The sequence below is a fragment of the Pelophylax lessonae genome (assembly GCF_965119305.1).
Source record: "Pelophylax lessonae genome assembly, chromosome: 4".
NCBI classification, from domain to species: Eukaryota; Metazoa; Chordata; class Amphibia; order Anura; family Ranidae; genus Pelophylax; species Pelophylax lessonae.
In genome coordinates this window covers 54,757,884-54,778,863 of record NC_138771.1, presented here as the reverse complement: position 1 = coordinate 54,778,863, position 20,980 = coordinate 54,757,884, and positions in this window count along the sequence as shown.

Below are 20,980 nucleotides of genomic sequence, written 5' to 3'. Positions count from 1 at the left end.
CCCATGTGGGCTAATTTTTGGGGCCTTTCATGGCCGACACTTACTTCTGTATCCTGTGAATGCCTTATTTTTCAGACTGGAATTGAAAATTGATGGGTCTGTAAAGGTTCCGCCAAATTGTGGAATGGATGCGGACCCATTTTACAGATGTGTGAATGGACCCTATATGTATTTGACATGTATTTACCGGCTGCTGTCAGTTCTGGCTGATTTAGGAAAAAAAAAATACATTTTTTTGCTGTAAAAAAAAGAAAATAATTTTTAGGGCAACTTTTCCAATTGCAATACTTCTCTTATGACATTATCCATGTGGTGGGACTATTTGTGCACAGCTAGTACGTCTTTTGTGGCTGCAAATATGACCTGAAGGTTTTTAAAGTTTGCCTCCCATTAAAGTCAATGGGGCCCGCCGCGAACTTGCTGTTCGCGGACATTTGAGAAGGTTTGCGGCTAACGTTTGCGAACCGCCCCGGCCGATGTTCGTCCATCACTACTGGTTAAAGCGGAGTTCCACCTAAAAAACAAAAAAAATACATAAAAATTCCCCCGGGACAGTCAGGGCTAGTGCATTCCACAATGGATAGCCTCTGAACTGTCCCGGGTTGCACTTACCTGCAAGAAGAAATACTTACCTTGAAAATGTCTTCTCCAGCGCTGCCATCTCAGGTGTGGGCAGCTTGAAGCCAGCGCGATCCTCTTCTGCATGCTCTTCCGTCCTCTTCAGACCCACAATGCACTGCGCCGGCCATGCTGTCACTTCCGGGTCTGCAGCGTCATCCCTGCACAGCTTCTGGTCATGCCCAAAAGCTGTTTAGCAAGGTATGACGGCGCCTGCACCGAAACTGACGTCGGGGCTGGTGCAGGCGCATTGATTCCTGGGAGTGATGACGTTCAGCTCCCAGGAATCATTGCAAGCCAGGAAGTGACGACTCGCCGTGGCCGCCGAGGGGAGGAAGAGGAAGTAAGGTAAGTATATTATCTTCTAAACAAGGTAAGTAAAAAAAAAAAAAAAATTGCGATTATCCATTTGTTTTTCAGGTGACCCGGACCAAGAAGATGGAAGAACTTTCATTTTCGGGTGGAACTCCGCTTTAAGTAAGAGGATCAAAAATTGAGGACGTAATCCAAGTAATAATGAAAGTACATTATTTTAATGGTGGGTTGATTACATTATATAATGCATTTGTACAGGAAAGAGTGCTTCTTTTTATTACGTTACATTGATGTGCATTTTTATTCTCAGCCGAAGCCAACAAGATGTAATTGTTTTTCCTTAACACACTGCAGCACACTGTTACACCTCGTATTGTGTTACAGTGTATAAAAAGAAAATAAAAGCGCTTATGAGACTTTAAATGAGGTGGGTACCGTAGGCCATAAATACTGCATTTTATTTTGTCATACAATACACAGTAGACTGGATCAAACAGCAAAAATACAAAAAAGTATACATATAGGTCCATAACAGTATAAATTGCATGTAGGTACATAAACATCTTGAGGCTCAATGCATTTCGTGAGGTTCGACTCACTTCTTTAAGAGCAGATGCGTATTTGGTCTATAAATATAATACAACATAGTATCAAAATATTATATATTGTATTTATACTGTTATGGACCTACAGTATATGTATACTTTTTTGTATCTTTGCTGTTTGTTTCTGTCTACTGTGTATTGTATGACAAAATAAAATGTAGTATTTATGGCCTACGGTACCCACTTTGTTTAAAGTCCCATGGGCGCTTTTCTTTTCTTTTTATGTACGAATAGGGATGGAGGTGTGTCACCTATAAAGCAGTCTCAGACACTGCTCTCTTTCTTGTTTTACAGTGCATTGCACTTGGTTTACATGCAGCAGTTTCATTTTCGGCCAGCACACATCTTTGTAGTTTTTGCCTCTTTCCCCTTTTTACAATAAAAATGTGGCTTTCCTTCAGCTGGACCTGCAATTATTCTATATTATCTAGAATCCATTGCATTTGTGCTATACCATCATTTGACTATGTAATGTTCTGAGTGGAGATTTTATTCTACTTTGGCATTTCTTAAGGATTACCACTAGATGGTAGCAGAGGAAATACTAAAGCGGTGCTATTTTTTCTTGTCTTTTTGCTTTGTATATTTTAGTGAAACATTAAAGTTCAAATGCTTGTCAGAAAGAAATGATTGTCAAAAATGTGTGAATCGTGTATAGCATTGAAATGTGTTTTTAGCGTGGATGAGCAGCAAAGCACTGTTTAAATGCACGCTAAACATGTCATTTTTTTCTTTTTCAAAAGATTTCACAATGTCTTATGAGTTTCTAAGGCACATTTCAGTTGAGTTGTTTGGCGAGCTTTGCAAGTTGCCAACCCCTCTTAAACATTATTAGTGAGAACATAAAAGATGCAAAGCAGGACAAATTCATTTTACCTTTTAAAGCGGAGTTCCACCCATTTTTAATAGGTTGGAATACATAGATCTTTGTAATCCCCTTTAAAACGGCTTTTACCAATGGAAACTTTTTTTTTTTTTTTTGCTAGTAAATACCTTAATTTTGGCTTTATTCCTCCTCTCCTCACTTCCTGGTTCGATCGGCGATGACGTCATTCGGCGATCCGCAGTGTCTGCTGGGATGTATTCTACTTGCAGTAGCTGTATCTGTACTGAGCCGTGCCTGCCCCGCCTCCGCCCCGCCTCCTCTCATTGAATTGCATTGTATGAATGTATTAAGGCTGTTCTCTGCCCAGCCTCCGCCCCGCCTCCTCTCACTGAATTGCATTGTATGAATGTATTAAGGCTGTTCTCTGCCCAGCCTCCGCCCCGCCTCCTCTCAATACAACTCAATGAGAGGAGGCGGGGCGGAGGCTGGGCAGAGAACAGCCTTAATACATTCATACAATGCAATTCAATGAGAGGAGGCGGGGCGGAGGCGGGGCAGGCACGGCTCAGTACAGATACAGCTACTGCAAGTAGAATACATCCCAGCAGACACTGCGGATCGCCGAATGACGTCATCGCCGATCGGACCAGGAAGTGAGGAGAGGAGGAATAAAGCCAAAATTAAGGTATTTACTAGCAAAAAAAAAAAAAAAAAGTTTCCATTGGTAAAAGCCATTTTAAAGGGGATTACAAAGATCTAAAGTTCCAAAAATGGGTGGAACTCCACTTTAAGAACATGCATTGGCTTTGGAAAGCGTCTGGCATTACACAAAGTAAGGCTCATTTCACACGGGCGGCACCCCCGACGGAGTCCGTTCTGCTCAGCGGGGGATCGATCCGCCAGTCCCCGCTTAGCAGGCGGATCACAGCTCTGTCTCCGCTCTGTGTGCAGAGATGGAGCTGTCAGATCCCCGCTCTCCTCTATAGGGAGATCGGATGAGAATGGACCGCCTGTCTGTTCTCATCCGATCCGATCCGATCCTCCAGATGGATGGAAAATAGAGTTTCGGATTTCATGGACAGGATCGGATAGCAGCGGGTGTCAGCGGAGATATCCCTGCTGACATCTGCCGCTCCATAGGGCTGCATGGAGCATCCGATCATGTCCGCCAGAAAAACTGACAGGAGGACCGGATCGGAAAGCCCGTGTGAAAGGGGCCTTAATGCACGTTCTTTACACCTATGTGAAAAAGGCCTAGTGAGGTGACTATTGACTCCACACTAAAGTTGACCACAACCTGAATAATCCATCTTCTCAGCATAAGACTCAACCAATAGAATGCATGTATAAATGCCTGTGCCAAAATCAAATACCTAAGTCACCAGCAGCTGCATTAACCTCCCTGGCGGTATCCCCGAGCGTGACTCGGGGTGGATTTTTTAGACTAGGATCGGTATCCCCGAGTCACGCTCGGGGTAGATGTGCAGAGCGTGCAACGGTGTCTCTTACCTTCTCCTGGCGATCCAGTGATGATCTCCCATTGCTGTGACCGCCAGCCGAGATCCCCGCCGCTCGTCCGTCGGTCTGATGACTTCCTGGTTCCGTTCCCTGCAGCAGCAATGGTGCATGGGAGCGGAACTGGGAGGGAAATTACAACGTTGCACAAAACACAAACACATAACACATTTATATTATATATATATATGTGTGTGTGTGTGTGTGTGTGTATATATATATATATATATATATATATATATATATATATATACACACACACACATATATATATATATATATATATATATATATATACACACATATATATATATACACACACACATATATAATATATATAACGCGTGAATTATAATCTAATCAATAATATAATTTTATTTTATATATTATATATTATATAATACAATTATATTCTTGATTAGATTATAATTCATGCGTTTGTGTTTCAAATTTATCACATCTGGGATGTCTAATAGATTCTTGTTTTGGTCAGGTTTAAGTCAGTAATTACTAAGAATTGTAGGCCTATAATACATAACGCCAAATTTCCATGAAAAAAATTGTACCGCTTTTGGTATATAATTCCTGACATAATCATACCGCCAGGGAGGTTAATATTACAAAGTGAAACTGTATAAACTGTATATATATATATATACATATATACATATATACACATATACAGCAGGTAAAATAAGTATTGAACACATCACCATTTTTCTAGGTAAATATATTTCTAAAGGTGCTGTTGACATTCCATTTTCACCAAATGTCAGTAAAAACCATGCAATCCATACATACAAATAAACCAAAAACAAATCAATTCATAAATTGTTATGTGTAATAAAATGGAATGACATGGAAAAAGTATGGAACACGCGAAGAAAGGGAGGTGCAAAAAATGCATGGAAAGCCAAGACACCAGCTGAAGTCTATTAGTAATTAGAAAGCAATCCTGCCCCTTGTCAGTGCAAATTAAAATCAGCTGGTTTCAGTCTCACCTGATAGTGTCAGGGAATTCCTGGGAGATGTCTGGTGCATAGATTTGTGCTTGTGCATGTTATTTCCCAAAGAATGGCTACCAGGCACCTGCATGCGTGCAGGAATTTGCGAGGTGCATGCACACGCGCACAGGCGCAATCCCTGTTGACGTCAGACAGGCTATTTAGTGGGAGCTCATTCCCATATTCTTTGCTGACTGATCTTCAGCTGTGCTCTGTGTCCTGATAGGTCCTGCATATTCTCCCTGTTACTGACCTGGCATGTTCTTGACCTGATACTGGATTCTGCTTCTCTCTTGTCGTTTACCTCTGACCCAGCTCCGTTCCTGGCTTTTGCTCTGCTCTTGACTTGGTTCCTCGCTGCCCGCCTGTTGACAACGCTAGCTATTCCTGAGACCCTGCTTCTGCCTCTGATCCTGGCTCTCGGTACTACTTGAGATCTTGCCTGGCTGTCTGCTGCACCAGTTCTGTATACCGCTGTATGTTCCAGCCTCCAGAATCCTGATAAGCTGCCTATCCTGAACCATCAGCATAAGTGGAGTGCCCCTTTAGTCTGGACCAGTCCTCCAAACACTACTGCTGTTTCTTTTCCTCTGGTTCCACAGCCTCCTTGGAGTCACATTCCCTGCTGCCGGTTCTGCAATCAACACCCACAGGCAGTCTAGTCCCTTCTGTCCCTCAGGATCCTCTGTCTTATCCTCAGTGGGGCCAAGGCAGGAGATATAAGAGAGGCTGACCTTGTCAAGTCATTCTCCTATCAGGTACATGACAGATGGCTTATATAAAGGTGTCTTAGCACCAAGGTGTCACAGAAGAAACATCTCATGAAGGGGAAAAGCAAAGAGCTATAAAACAGGAAAAAAAAAACGGTGCTAGGTCAAGCAAAAAGAATGAAAATGTAAGCAGCCACTTAACCAACTATACTAGCAGCTGTAAATAATCAATAAAAGTAAGAAGCGGGCCTAAATCCTAATAGTGCAATCATGAATAATCATATGGTAAATAATTTGGCATTAAAACAACAAAACACGCAGTGAATAAATTATGAGCAAAATATATCACTGAAAAAAATCAATCATATGAAAGTGATATAATGAAATAGATGCAAAATCCAGTGTTGGATGAATATAAAAAAGTCCTTTTCAATATTGAACAAAAGTGTCCATAAAGTGCAAAAAGGTGTATAAGTAACATTGATTGATGAAATCCACCGCCAAGTACCAACACTTAGCCTACGCTTCTTACCAGATAGCTTAGACCAGTGTTTCTCAACTCCAGTCCTCAGAGCACACTAACAGGCCAGGTTTACAAGAAAACTGAAATACATGATATCACATGTGATATCATTTGCTACTCAGTGATTGCAGTATTCTAGTCTTTATCTCCCCAAGGATATACTTAAACTATGGCCTGTTAGTGTGCCCTGGGGACCGGAGTTGAGAAACCATGGCTTAGACAGTAAATTTTAATGGTCATAAAAGCACAAAATAACCCGGCATCCGAGATAGGCAGTGGCTGCTCAGCAGCAGCTCCAAATGGATCAGGAATAAAAAAATACTAACAAGCATAGTGAAGTCTGCTAACATTAAAGTCCTTTTATTTAAAACATATAAAAAGTACCTTTGATGAGTTGTAAACGGGAACAAACGAGTAAAAAACCAGCAGAATGTCAGCTCTTGAGAAAGGAACACTGCAAGTGATGGCTAAGCAAACGTGATGTCTTCAGTAACAGCCAATCCTGACGTGTTTCGTCATCGGTGACGTCTTCCCAGGGGCAGGCCGACGGTATCTCATCTTACCGATATAGTGAAAGTTTAACTTTACCCGCTGTATTTAACTCAATGGCCAAATATCATGCAACAGAGCTAGCATAGTTGCCAAATGACTTAATTTATGATATGTATTCACTGTCCTGGTGTATTTTTCTGACTGTACAGCTCTTCCCAGATGATCAGTGTTCTGAGCAGCTCCCAAATACTGATAAAAAGCAAATAAGCTACTCTAGCTTATGTACCCTCGGTCCCTCGCCATGCTTCTGCCCCCCACACACTCACAGATACACACTGCAAGGGTTAAATGCTCATTAAAACTATGACATGAAGAGGATACATTATATATATATATATATATATATAAAAAATTATATATAGTGTGTATTTATATGATATCTTACAAGTATTATTATAAATTACACCTTACCAGGCTCCAGTGCACCTCTTCTTCACCTTCCCAAAGCTGTGGGCTGTGGACTGTCCCTCATCATCATCATGTGCAATGCGGGGCTATTAGCCTTGCATTGTACACAAAGAAGACTAAAGAGTACCTTAGAGGGGAGGCAGCGCTGGACTGGTCACACTGCCTGACTGGGGAATAAGGTGGGAAAAAACCCATTATTTATGCACCCTTAAGCCTACTAGACATGATCAGAAAATCGTATGAAAAATACAGCTTTCGCAGGACAATCTGATCATTGATACATAGCTTTCGAAAGCAGATCACGACAGTTTATCAGATATTATCTGAAGGTACAAACACAAACAGTTTTCATCCGAAAATACAATCCAAGTACGATACAATACATTACACCACTTTCAAAGTTGTATTCTGTCGTATGAGAATTTTTGAGTAAACTCTTCATTGTCGATATGAGACTAGCATGCAAAAAAAAAAGAGAAATTGAACAATCATTCGTCCGATATTCTCATTGTGTATACGAGGCTTTAGACATAGGGATGCCCCTCTCACAAAACAACTTATCCCCATGTTGAGGATAACAAGGGCCTCTTGCCCTCAACCCTGGCTCAGTGGTTGTGGGGGGATTTAGGCAGGGGGTTTATCAGGATCTGGAGGCCTCCTTTAAAGAGGTTGTACGCCTCCTAAAAAAAGTAAAATAAAATAAAATAAAAACCTGTAAGACAAAGGCATAATGAGCTTGTATGCATCGCATACTAGCGCATTATGAAATACTTATTTTAGAACGAAGCCCTTCCAGCGGCGCCCGCACACCGCTGAGACGGCCAACATGTTCACCCGTCCGTCTTCTGGGTTCACGTCCTCCGGCTGTCTGATTGGCTGCAGCCGCGATTACCTCACAGCACACGGGCGGTTGTTACCTCAGAGCGTATGCGCCAGTGATGTCACTGGCTGCATGTAAAGTAAATGTCTCCTAAAACGGTGCACGTTTATTTACAGTACCTATAGGTTTGCCTTACCTATAGGTAAAAGTTACAGAGGGAAGTTTACTTCCTCTTTAACCACTTAAGCCCCGGAAGATTTTACCCCCTTCCTGACCAGGGCCTATTTTGCGATTCGGCACTGTGTGACTTTAACGGACAATTGCGCGGTCATGCAACGCTGTACCTAAACCAATTTGACGTCCTTTTTTTCCCACAAACAGAGCTTTCTTTTGGTGGTATTTGATCACCTGTGCGATTTTTGATCATGCGCTATAATCAAAAAAAGAGCGACAATTTTTCAAAAATAACAATATTTTTCACATTTTTTTATATGAAATTCCCCCCCAAAAAAATGGAAAAATCAAAATTTTTTTCAATTTTTGGCCAATTTGTTTTCTGCTACCTATGTTTGGTAAAAAAAATCACAACAAGCGTATTTTGATTGGTTTGCGCAAAAGTTATTGCGTTTACTAACTAAGAGAAAGATTTCTGTCATTTTTGGTGTTTTTTTTTTAACGAGTAATGGCGGCGATCTGCAATTTTTTTTTTGCGGGACTGCGACATTGCGGCGGACAAATTGGACCCTTGACTGACATTTTTGACACTTTTGGGGGTACCAGTGACATTACTACAGTAATCAGTGCTATACATATGCACTGTTACTGTAAAAATGACACTGGCAGGGAAGGGGTTAATTTTATTGGAGAGGGAGGGGTTAATGTATGCCTGGTGCTTACTAACATGTGTGGGGGGAGGTGCTGAACCCTGCAATCTGTCCCTGCCTGTCACTTTACACAAGCGTGCGGATCTCCAGACTCGATTCCCCGACGATCGGGTAAGAACAGCGGCGATCGCCGCCGCTCCTCCCCTGGCCCGACTCCCGCTGTGAATGAATACAGCGGGAGCGAGCCTCTGGCGGCGCGCGCGCGCCGCCAAGAAAGGGGAATGTCTGGCGACGTAGGTCTACGTCGTCAGACGTTATCGAGCCATTTTGCCGCAGTAGTGCTCGAGTGAGCAGGCGGCAAGTGGTTAACAATAAGGGGCACCCAAATACCGTCCCCCCATGTTGAGGCTATATGGCCTGTAGTGACTTAGGAAGTGGGGGCGCTCCCTTTCCTAACCTATCAGGATCCATGCTTGGGTAAGGGTGTGGTGTGGATTTTTGAGAGGGCCCCCACACTTTTTATTTCCTTGATCTTTGTGTACGGTTCTCCCTTAAAGCATACCCGACCCAAAGGGCCTTATATGGATTATGGGGAGAACCCCACACTATTTTTTAAACTATCCCCGATTACATGGTTGGCTCGGGATTCCTGGAGGACAAAACAAGCAAAGTTCAGTCCCAACCTCTATTTGTCAGCCATGGTGACATATTCCTCTAATTAGAAGTCATGATGTCTGGAAGACAACACAGCAGAATGGAGACAATTATTATGTGAATAGTTATGTTAAAGCGGACCTTCACCCATGCATTGCAGTTCTCCTTTGCCTTTTCTCCTCTCCCTCTTAAACAACTGGGATAAAAAAACATTTTAACCTTTTTTAAAGTCTCTTGAATTATTCATATGAACTTTTTATTAGTAGAGTATATTTGCTGTAACTGGAGACATGTAACTCAGGCATGTGTCACTTTTGACCCCTTCTATGGAGAGAGAGGCAGGTGGAGATTTCACACATCGGCAATGAAGAAGTGTGTCATGAGGCATGAGGCATGCTCAGGCAACTGCTATCCATTAACTGCTATCCATTAACTGTCAGTCCGGGTTCAGTTAGAGGGAGGGAAATTCAATCATAAACTTATCTGTTTCACTGAACTTGGTGCATATCATGAGGGAACGCTTGTCAGGCCATTAAGAATCTGTCGTACCGCAGGAATACTTTATACTCACCTCCTGTTAACTTGAAATATTCAATTTCCACAATCATCCGACCAATAGTTAAAGTGAACCCTGTCCAATGAGAACTAAAATAATGGGGGTGATTTACTAAAGGCAAGTGGACTGTGCAATTTGCAAAGTGCAATTGCACTCTGAAAGTGCAGTTGCTCCAGAACTTAGTAAATGAGGTATTGCTTTATCTTGCAAAGAGTACCCAATCGCATGCAAGGAAAATAAAAATAAAAAAACAGAAGTTTTGCTAGCACATGATTGGATGATTGAAGTCAGCAGAGTTTCTGCTCATTTACTAAGCTATGGAGCCACTGCACTTGCAGAGGTAACTGCAATTTGCAGAGTGCACAGTCTATTTGCCTTTAGTAAATCCACCCCAATGTGTCAGAAAATCAGTCCCATATTTACATGCTAGACTACTTATGGAAAAACCAAACCAGATATCCAGGGCTATGTTTCTAGGGCTGGGACTTTATGGAACAGCCTTCAAAAGCCAGGTGACCTATTGCAAAATGATCTATAAGAATGGTGTTTACAGGGTTAGTTCACCTTTTCAGAAAGAATGAAAAGATGAATACCGTCCGGCTATACCCCCCCCCCCCAATCCCCACTGTACTTACCTCCATGGGGGATGAGCACCCTCACAGCTGGTGTAGAAGATTTTAAATCACTGCTCTTCTCCTCTCTATATAACCTAACCACTTCCACACTGCTCACTAGAGCTCTACTGCGGCAAAGTGGCTCGATAACGTCTGGCGACGTAGACCTACGTCGCCAGAATTTCCCCTTCCTCGGCAGCGCGCGCGCGCCACCGGAGGCTCGCTCCCGCTGTATTCAGTCGGGCCAGGGGAGGAGCAGCGGCGATCGCCGCTGCTCTTCCCCGATCGCCGGGGATCGAGTGTGGAGATCCGCCCGCTTGTGTAAACAAATCGGGCGGATCTCCTAAGTGACAGGCAGGGTCAGATTGCAGGGTTCAGCATAGCTGAACCTGCGATCTGTCCCTGTGTCACTCAGTCACCTCCCCCCACACACGTCAGTAAGCACCAGGCATACATTAACCCCTCCCTCTTCAATAAAATTAACCCCTTCCCTGCCAGTGTCATTATTACAGTAACAGTGCATATTTATAGCACTGATTACTGCAGTAATGTCACTGGTACCCCCAAAAGTGTCAAAAATGTCAGTCAAGGGTCCGATCTGTCCGCCGCAATGTCGCAGTCCCACAAAAAAATCGCAGATCGCCGCCATTACTCGTTAAAAAAAAAAACACCAAAAACGACAGAAATCTTTCCCTTAGTTAGTAAACGCAATAAATTTTGCGCAAACCAATCAAAATACGCTTATTGTGATTTTTTTTTTACCAAAAATATAAAGCAGAAAACAAATTGGCCTAAAATGATAAAAAATTTTGATTTTTACATTTTTGGGGGGGGAATTTCATATAAAAAAATGTGAAAAATATTGTTATTTTTTCAAAATTGTCGCTCTTTTTTTGTTTATAGCGCAAAAAGTAAAAATCGCACAGGTGATCAAATACCCCCAAAAGAAAGCTCTGTTTGTGGGAAAAAAAAGGACGTAAATTTAGTTTGGGAACAGCGTTGCATGACAATTGTCAGTTAAAGTCGCACAGTGCCAAATCGCAAAAAGTGGCCTGGACGTAAGACAGCAAAATCCTCCGGTGGTAAAGTGGTTAAGGGATAGATGTGCATTGGCAGCTCATCACCCACAAAGGTAAGTTCAGCTGGAACCGTGGGGGGACGTGGAGGCTGAATGGTGGTAATCCACTTTTTCATTTCTTCTGAAAAGGTGAACTAACAATTTAGAGTATAACTAAAGGACAGACTGGAGATTGATTAGAACACCTGTTTTTATTGCTACTTTTGTCCCCATTACCTTCTCTTTTGTCCTGTTTACTATTATCATTGAAAGTGAAAGTATAAGAAAATCCCAAGTTTAGGGTTGTTCCCAGAACAGTAATAGAGGGGAAATCTTCCAATGGGAACACTAGTTCTCATGAGCCAGGGGCCACAACGGATTCTCTAAATTTTCAGGGATTTCTACTTAGCCTGTTTTAGCTATGGGACAGGAAGTGAAGGTAAATCTCCCCATTGGGACTCGGATGGCAAAAAATAAATGAATAAATACTCACTCACTCACAACTTCGCTCATCAATGTCTTGATGGATCTTGCTTTGTGCACTGGTGTGCAGTCATGTTGGAACAGGAAGGGGCCACCCCCAAACTGTTCCCACAAAGTTAAGGGCATGAAATTGCCCAAAATGTCTTGGTATGCTGAGGCGTTAAAAGTTCCCTTCACTGGAACTAAGGGGCCAAGCCCAACTCCTGAAAAACAACCCTGACACCATAATCCCCCTTCCACTAAATTATTTGGACCAGTGCACAAATCAAGGTCCATAAAGAGATATATGAGTGAGTTTGGGGTGGAGGAACTTGACTCACAGAGTCCTGACCTCAACCCGATAGAACACCTTTGGGCTAAATTAGAGAGGAGACTGCGAGCCAGGCCTTCTCATCAACGTCAGTGCCTGACCTCACAAATGCGCTTCTGGAAGAATGGTCAAATATTCCCATAGACACACTCCTAAACCTTGTGGACAGCCTTCCCAGAAGAGTTGAAGCTGTTATAGCTGCAAAGGGTGGGCCAACTCAATATTGAACCCTACGGACTAAGACTGGGATGTCAATAAAGTTTATGTGCATGTAAAGGCAGGCGTCCCAATACTTTTGGTAATATTGTGTATATTAAATCAAATAGTCTTTAGACAAAAAGAAGCCTCCATGCTATGTACTAGGTACATTTTGGTGGCTTTACTTTCTATTAGCCACCCTAAGTCCAACTGCTATGCCAGTAGTTCCATGTAGGGAAGACGCACACTCAATATAACTCATTCTCACAATGCAGTGTTTGGTGCATACACAACCAGTAACACTGTTATGTGGGAGCGCAGTGCAGGTAATGAACATTTGGTGTGGTTGATATTTGTATATGCATTGTTGCAGTAACAACAGTGAGAATTGGGCAAGGGGGCATCTGTATTAATAATAGGACACATTTGACCCACTGACTAGAATGATCTCCCCCCCCCCCTTTTTTTTTGTGATACTATAGCCAATACCTACCCCCCTACCCAATTCCTACCCCCCTATAGCCATCTATTCTTACACTTAAGTGAGACAAAATAAAATACTTTCAACCAGGGTTAACAATATATGACATTTAATCTCTATGATCCATCATTATCTGGCAGTCTGCCTACCTCCCTTTTTATTTTTTTATCATAAGACAATTTCTCATCTTGACTTGACAATCTTACTTTCCCTGATATTGTTCAGTAATATGTTACAAATGTTTATATGATCAGAACTATCTACAAGGAAATGTTACCTGTGTTAATGATGACTATATAATGTATACCATGTTACACTACTTGATACCCTTTATGTAATTTGTCAAAATAAAATAAAAAATGCATTACCAAATAATAAGGCAATGTGGTAATTATTATACGATTAATTTTTTTTTTTTTTTAAATAACAGGTTTGAATAAAATTTCAAGCAATTTTTTTTTTTGGCAAGTGTTTTTGGTGTTGCTATGATATAGACGGGATTTTAATAGCTATAGATATGAATATTTGGTCAGCTTCTTACCCATGTAGTATATTTGAGGGGCTCAGACAGAGGCACAGGCGTTACGGCATACTTTCACTGCTAGGGGTCCTGGGGTTAAGTTACAGAGAGGATAACTTCACTTTCCCAAGTTGACACCTTAGTAAAGAAGGTGCAAATGTCAAAAGTAGATGGCCACTTGCGTAAACAGTGGGACTATATGAGGTGTGAAATGGCCACACTTCTTATACGAGTCAGTGAACTGGGAGTTACTGGAAAATAGATGAAAACACGAAAAGAGATTAAATTCAACATATGCTTTCTCCATTTTCCTAGAAGCCTTAGATCATTCAATATACTGTACAATGTATATATATATATATATATATATATATATATATATATATATAACATTGTGTTCAGTTTAATTTGCCAAATATCTCACCCCTTATGTTTCCTGTGTTCTATATTGTTAATGTTATGTATTTATCACATAATAACAATAGTAATAATAATAAAGCGACATAAAGTATGTTACAACATACGGTCATTTTTTTTTTTCCTATTCTGCCTTAGTAGAGCTTTCAGATGACCACTTTAGAGCTTCAGTAAAATTACGAATTTTTGAAGCGTCCGTAGCACAGGCTAGTAGTTTTGTGTGTGCATGGGGCAGGAGAGTCTATTTTGTTTAAATGAAAGAAGTTCCAAACTACATTGGGGCAGCATTTAGAGCCCATTCACATTAGCGCGACTTGTCAGGCGACTTGTCAGCCTGACAAGTCGCGGCATGTCGCGGTCCATTGATTAGCACAGGACCCGTTCTAATAGGAGCGACACAAGTAGCTCCGACTTAGAAAAAGGGTCCTGTACTACTTTGGGGCGACCTCTGAGCGACTTGCATAGACTTCCATTATGTGAAGTCTCTGCAAGTCGCGCTGAAGTCGCGGTGCACGCGACTTCACAGGTCGCCCCCCCCCGAAGTCGTGTCGCCTCAATGTGAATGGGCTCAGCATTATTTGAAAAAATTAATACTAATTGTAATGTTGATATCTGAGCTTCAGTTGATTGATTCGCCAATGACTAATCCATTTTTGCATGCACACATCAGTCATTTGGCTGATCTCAATAAATATACATGCGGGGATGGTGGTAAGCTATGTAACTTTACTGAATATTAGGGGTTTTATTGTTATAAATGACTGTTGGGTCAGTGCTTTAATGGGTGGGATGAACAGAAATAATGGTAGGGTAGAATGTTGCCCATAGCAGATGTTTTAATGGTTGCCATAGACTAAAGTTTCCTCTCTTCTTTTCCCAATTTTTAGGAATTCGGACCCTTTTTAGAGTGATCTGAGTCTTATGAACAGACTATAGCAAAGAAAACAGTATTATGCCACCCAGGCAAATTCAGGATCAGGTTCGTCTTCTAGCCTGCACTAGAAAAATGAAATCAGTCCCATTTTATCAGCTATTTGGGTCTGTAGGAAGCCAGTAACTCTCTTAGTTGGCCATTGTCTGTGGGGGGGGGGGGGGGAGGCAATTGATATCAATAGAGAATCTTCCCCATCATTATTGTTCCCCTTTGAGATTAGCTGTATTAGTGTAGTGGTATCTACCACCCCTCTCCTACCCCATCTCCCCCTCCATTTAATATGAAAGTATTCTTGCATGGCCCAACACCCTCCTTTGCCTGTAGGCACCATCAGGCCATTGATTGGTTGATTATGGTTTTCTTAGTAGGAAAGGCTCATACTGTTGCTCCGATTCCTCCATCATTTTGGCCCACTTAAGGAAACAAATGACGTGTTCATGGTTTCTGGTAAACATAATGTTGTTGACTACTGCAAATATAAAATGATAAAAACAGTCATGGACACAAACCACATCCACTTGTAAATACACTTTTGACACTTACCTGTGTTTTAGGTTGAGTATTATTGTTATATGAAGGAAATAAAAGAAGGAAAGGGCCTCTAAGTGTAGAACAATAAGACAGTTTTATTAAAGCCCAGAAAGTGGCCACTCACATTCTGTGAATAAAAACAGGCTCATCTATGGTGCTTGAGAAAGGAGTGCGCATGCCCAGACGTGGCATTGGGCATGCTTGGAATCATGTTGCACTCCTCCTCCCATTGACATCATCCTCACACATGCTGCGTTCCATGCTGCATTTCGTCACGATCCTGGACAAGCACAGGTGGCTTCCTCTCCCATGGTAGCGGCTCTCAGTGGATTTCTGGCACTCTTCCTCATGTGAATGTTATCATTCACATTCTGATACACCATAGATGAGCCTGTTTTTATTCTCCCAATGGGAGCGGGCCCCTTTTCTTTTTGGCTTTATTAAATCTTTCCTGTTCTACACTTAAAGGCGGTCTTCCTTCTTTTGTGTATTAGAGTTTGCTTCTGCTCCCGGAATGGCAGACCCTAAGTGGATGGACTTTTAAATGATATGTTATGAGATATACCTGGAACTGAGGTGTACTTACCTGTATAAGCCTAATGTCCCGTATCTGTTATTCTTATATACCTATGCATCTTTCTAACTGATGGGTCTTATAGATAAAGCAAATATGTAAGAGGTGTGTCTAAAAAGCTTGGAGAATGGTCAGATATCTCAAAGGCAACATGGGCCAGATGCGTGCGTATGCACATGACTTTCAAGGGACACGTCGAGAAGCACCACATAGCATGGCGTACACGTGTATGAGTACACGTCAGTGTAAACCAGATGCAGGCAGTCAAACGTAGGCAGAGTGAGAGGTAGGGTCACAGTGCAACAAGTAAACATCAAGTTCTGCTACAAATTGGGGAAAATGGGGACGGAGGCGTATAAAATGTTGGTGCAAGCCTAAGAGGCCGGAAGCCATGAGCAGAAAATGTGTTTACCACTGGTTTAACCACTTTACCGCTCCTCACTAGAGCTCTACTGTGGCAAAGTGGCTCTTGTAGATCTGACGACGTAGACCTACGTCGCCAGACACTCCCCCTTCTCGGCGGCGCGCGCGGGCCGCCGGAGGCTCGCTCCCGCTGTATTCAGACACAGCATCAGTCGGGCCAGGGGAGGAACAGCGGTGATCACGGCCGCTCTTCCCCGATCGTCAGGGATCTAGTGTGGAGATCCGCCCGCTTGTGTAAACAAAGCGGGCGGATCTCCTAAGTGACAGACAGGGTCAGATTGCAGGGTTCAGCATAGCTGAACATGCGATCTGTCCCTGTGTCACTCAGTCTTGACCCCCACACATGTCAGTAAGCACCAGGCATATATTAACCCCTCCCTCTCCAATAAAATTAACCCCTTCCCTGCCAGTGTCATTTTTACAGTAACAGTGCATATTTATAGCACTGATTACTGTAGTAATGTCACTGGTAACCCCAAAAGTGTCAAAAATGTCAGTCAAGGGTCCGATCTGTCCGCCGTAATGTCGCAGTCCCGCAAAAAAAATCGTAGATCGCCGCCATTACTCGTTAAAAAAATCCACCAAAAACGACAGAAATCTTTCCCTTAGTTAGTAAACGCAATAACTTTTGCGCAAAGCAATCAAAATACGCTTATTGCGATTTGTTTTACCAAAAATATGTAGCATAAAACAAATTGGCCTAAAATGATAAAAAATTTTGATTTTTACATTTTTTTTTTGGGGGGGGGGGGGAGATTTCATATAAAAAAATGTGAAAAATATTGTTATTTTTTCAAAATTGTCGCTATTTTTTTGTTTATAGCTCAAAAAGTAAAAATCGCACAGGTGATCAAATACCACCAAAAAAAAGCTCTGTTTGTGGTAAAAAAATGACATAAATTTTGTTTGGGTACGGCGTTGCATGCCCGCGCAATTGTCAGTTAAATTCGCACAGTGCCGAATCTCAAAAAGTGGCCCAGACGTAAGACAGCAAAATCCTCCGGTGGTAAAGTGGTTAAGGGCTTTCGCAACAGGAAAGAAACGACTGAGGATGAGCCACTTTCGGTTCGGCCATCAACAAGCAGAACCCGAGACATGATCAAGCTGGCACAAGATCGGCGACTGATTCTACAATTGATGGCGGGGGAATTGGGCATTAGCAAAGACACGGTGTGTACCATCGTCCGTGAAAAACTAATAGAAACCTCCAGGGATTTCATTACCATGTGTGATCAGAATCTATCCTTTCTGCAAACCATCGTCAGAGGGGATGAGACCTGGTGCTATCAATTCGATCCAAAATCCAAGTGGCAATCAAAAGAATGGTGTTCATCGTCTGATCTGGTGACTGTGGCCCCGTTTGAAGAGCGGCATGAAAGGCGTCCATTTTGCAGACGTGGCGGAAATCCAAGAATGTGTGACAGTGGTTCTTCAATTGATTCACAAGAGGCCTTTGCTGACCGTTTCCAGAAGCTTTATTAACGTTGCAAAAAGTGTAATAAACTTTTGTCCAATAAAGGTAATTTGTTTTGTTTTCTGATACCATTCACTGAACTTTTTAGACATACCTCATATTCACTCACCGGCCACTTTATTAGCTAAACCTGTTCAATTACCTGGTAACATAAATTGCTAATCAGCCAATCACATGACAGCAACTCAATTCATTTAGGTATCTAGATGTAGCGAAGACGACTAACTGAAGTTCAAACTGAGAATCAAAATAGGGAAGAAAGGGGATTTAAGTGACTTTGAACGTGGCATGGTTGTTGGTGTCAGACAGGCTGGTCTGAGTATTTCAAAAACTGCTGATCTACTGAGATTTCCATGCACAACCATCTCTCGGGTTTACAGAGAATGGCCCAAGAAAGAGAAAATATCCAGTGAGCAGCAGTTGTGTGGACATAAAATGCCTTGTGGATGTCAGAGGAGAATGGGCTGGTTTGAGATAATAGAAAGGAATAAGTAACTTAAATAACCACTCGTTACAACCAAGGTATGCAGGATACCATCTCTGAATGCACAACACGCCGAATCTTGAAGCAGATGGGTTTCAGCAGCAGAAGACCAGACCGGTGCCAATCCTGTCAGCTAAGAACAGGAAACTGAGGCTACAATTTGCACAGGATCACCAGAATTGGACAATAGAAGATTGGAAAAATGTTGCCTGGTAGGATGAGTCTCCATTTCAGCTGCGACACTCAAATAGTAGGGTCAGAATTTGGCATAAACAACATGAAAGCATGGATCCACCCTGCCTTGTATTAACGGTTCAGGTTGATGGTGTAATGGTGCGGGGATATTTTCATGGCACACTTTGGGCCCCCTTAGTACAAAAAAAGCATTGTTTAAATGCCACGGCCTACCTGAGTATTGTTGCTGACCATGTCCATTCCTTTATGACTACAGTGTACCCATCTTCTGATGGCTTCTTCCAGCAAGATAATGCACCATGTCACAAAGCTCAAATCATCTCACCACTGGTTTCTGGAAGGTGACAATGAGGTCACTGTACTCCAATGGCCTCCATAGTCACCAGATCTTAATGCAATAGAGCCCCTTTGTTATGTGGTGGAAGGGGAGATTGGCATCATGAATGTGCAGCTGACAAATCTGCAGCAACTGTGTGATGCTATCATATCAATATGGACCAAAATCTCTGAGGAATGTTTCCAACACTTTGTTGGTTCTATGCCACGAAGAATTAAGGCAGTTCTGAAGGCAAAAGGTGGTCCAACCCGGTATTAGCACGTGGTACCTTATAAAGTAGCCTGTGAGTGTATACCAAAGGCAAATTGATATCTTCTAATTGCTACAAGATTGATGTTATAATATCTAAAGTTCCCAATAGTTTTAAGAAAAATAAATAAATAATAAAATAAAAAATAAAATGAGTTTGAGATACAAACACGTTTCTTATGAAGTCCATACACTGTTCACGGGTGATTTCAAATGTATTGTCACACATTGTAAAATGAATTTCATAAATGTATTTATGAAAACAATCTGAATTATGCTCTAGTGTTTATGGACAACCATAGGCAAGAAATATTTTATTAGCAAAGTATGCATTCTATCTTTTACTTATACTTATCAGGGATAATGATTTTCATTATATTTCCTTTCTTATGGTATAGAGAAAGTGAGACCCCTCAATACACTCCTTGATACAAGGGGTTGTGACCTCAAAGCGTTAGCTTACTTCATAAATGTAGGAGAGAAGACTACTGATACATTTCACAGAACACTATGCAGCATGAGAACTCTGACTTTAAAGTTTCACCTCTAAAAGTAAATGTGATCATGGTTTTATGGGACAAGAGTTCAGTCTCCACAGGAATCTGCTCTGTAGGTGGCAAAGTTTGTCACCTTTTGGCACACTTCGCATGCAAATGTTACGAGCCTCAGGGACTCACTCGTGCTCTGTCCAAATAAATATAGTAAGAGAGGGACAGCTGATGACATCTATAGTGCTGGCTACCAAATGAAAGGCAGGACTCAATGCCTGAACATGCTGATTGTTGTGGTTCATCAACTGATAGAAAGGAGAACTAGCACTTGAGCACAGAATCATAATTATTAAGAGGGCTTTGCTGGACTTACACTTCACATTTTTGGAGCAATTTTGCTTTTTATAAGTTTTTAGTAAACCAATCAGCTTGAAGTGAATTTTCCACACCAATCAGCCAAACACTGTTACAGCAGTTCTAGCTTTGATCAGCTGAACAGCTTAAATTACAGTGGAAATCAATGGAAGCCATTGTAATGCCAAGTGAAAGGTGCTTAAGACTCCATTTTAATCAATGGTCACTTGAAACTAGGGCACATTCAAAACAATAAGTAGAAAATTGCTGTGAATGATTCATTAAACAAAAAAATGTGTTTAGTGAAAATATGATGGAAAGCTTCAAATACTGGCATGTGTATAGCTAGGACAGTGTTTCTCAACCGTTTTTTAGTCAAGGCACCTTTTAAAATCATGGAAAATCTCGAGGCACCCTTTAAAATTAATGTAAAGTCTTGAAGCACCCTTTAAAAATGATGGACAGTCTTGAAGCAATAAAATATATATAAACTTGGACACCCAATGTCAAGTAAAATATCTTTGCGCTTAAGGAGGAGTCAGTCTCTTAACTGCTATAATAAACAAATAATGCTGCTACTTGAACAAATAGTGGAAAATATTTGCAGATACATAAATGGAAAAGAAAGTAGCATAAATGGAAAAGGAAGTCTTGAAGCACCCTTTAAAAATCATGGACAGTCTTGAAGCACCCTTTAAAAATCATGGACAATCTTGAGGCACCCTTTAAAAATCATGGACAGTCTCGAGGCATCCCATTCTAAAATATAAAAACTATTCTAATAGTTTTACATGATGTAGCAACATCCACAAATCCAAGTAGGAAACCCAACATTCGAGGTGATTTATTCTTCCAAAGCAAATACATTTTTGCAAACTGGTACTGACTAGTATACCAAAGTTTCTCTTCTCCCTCAGTTTTTCT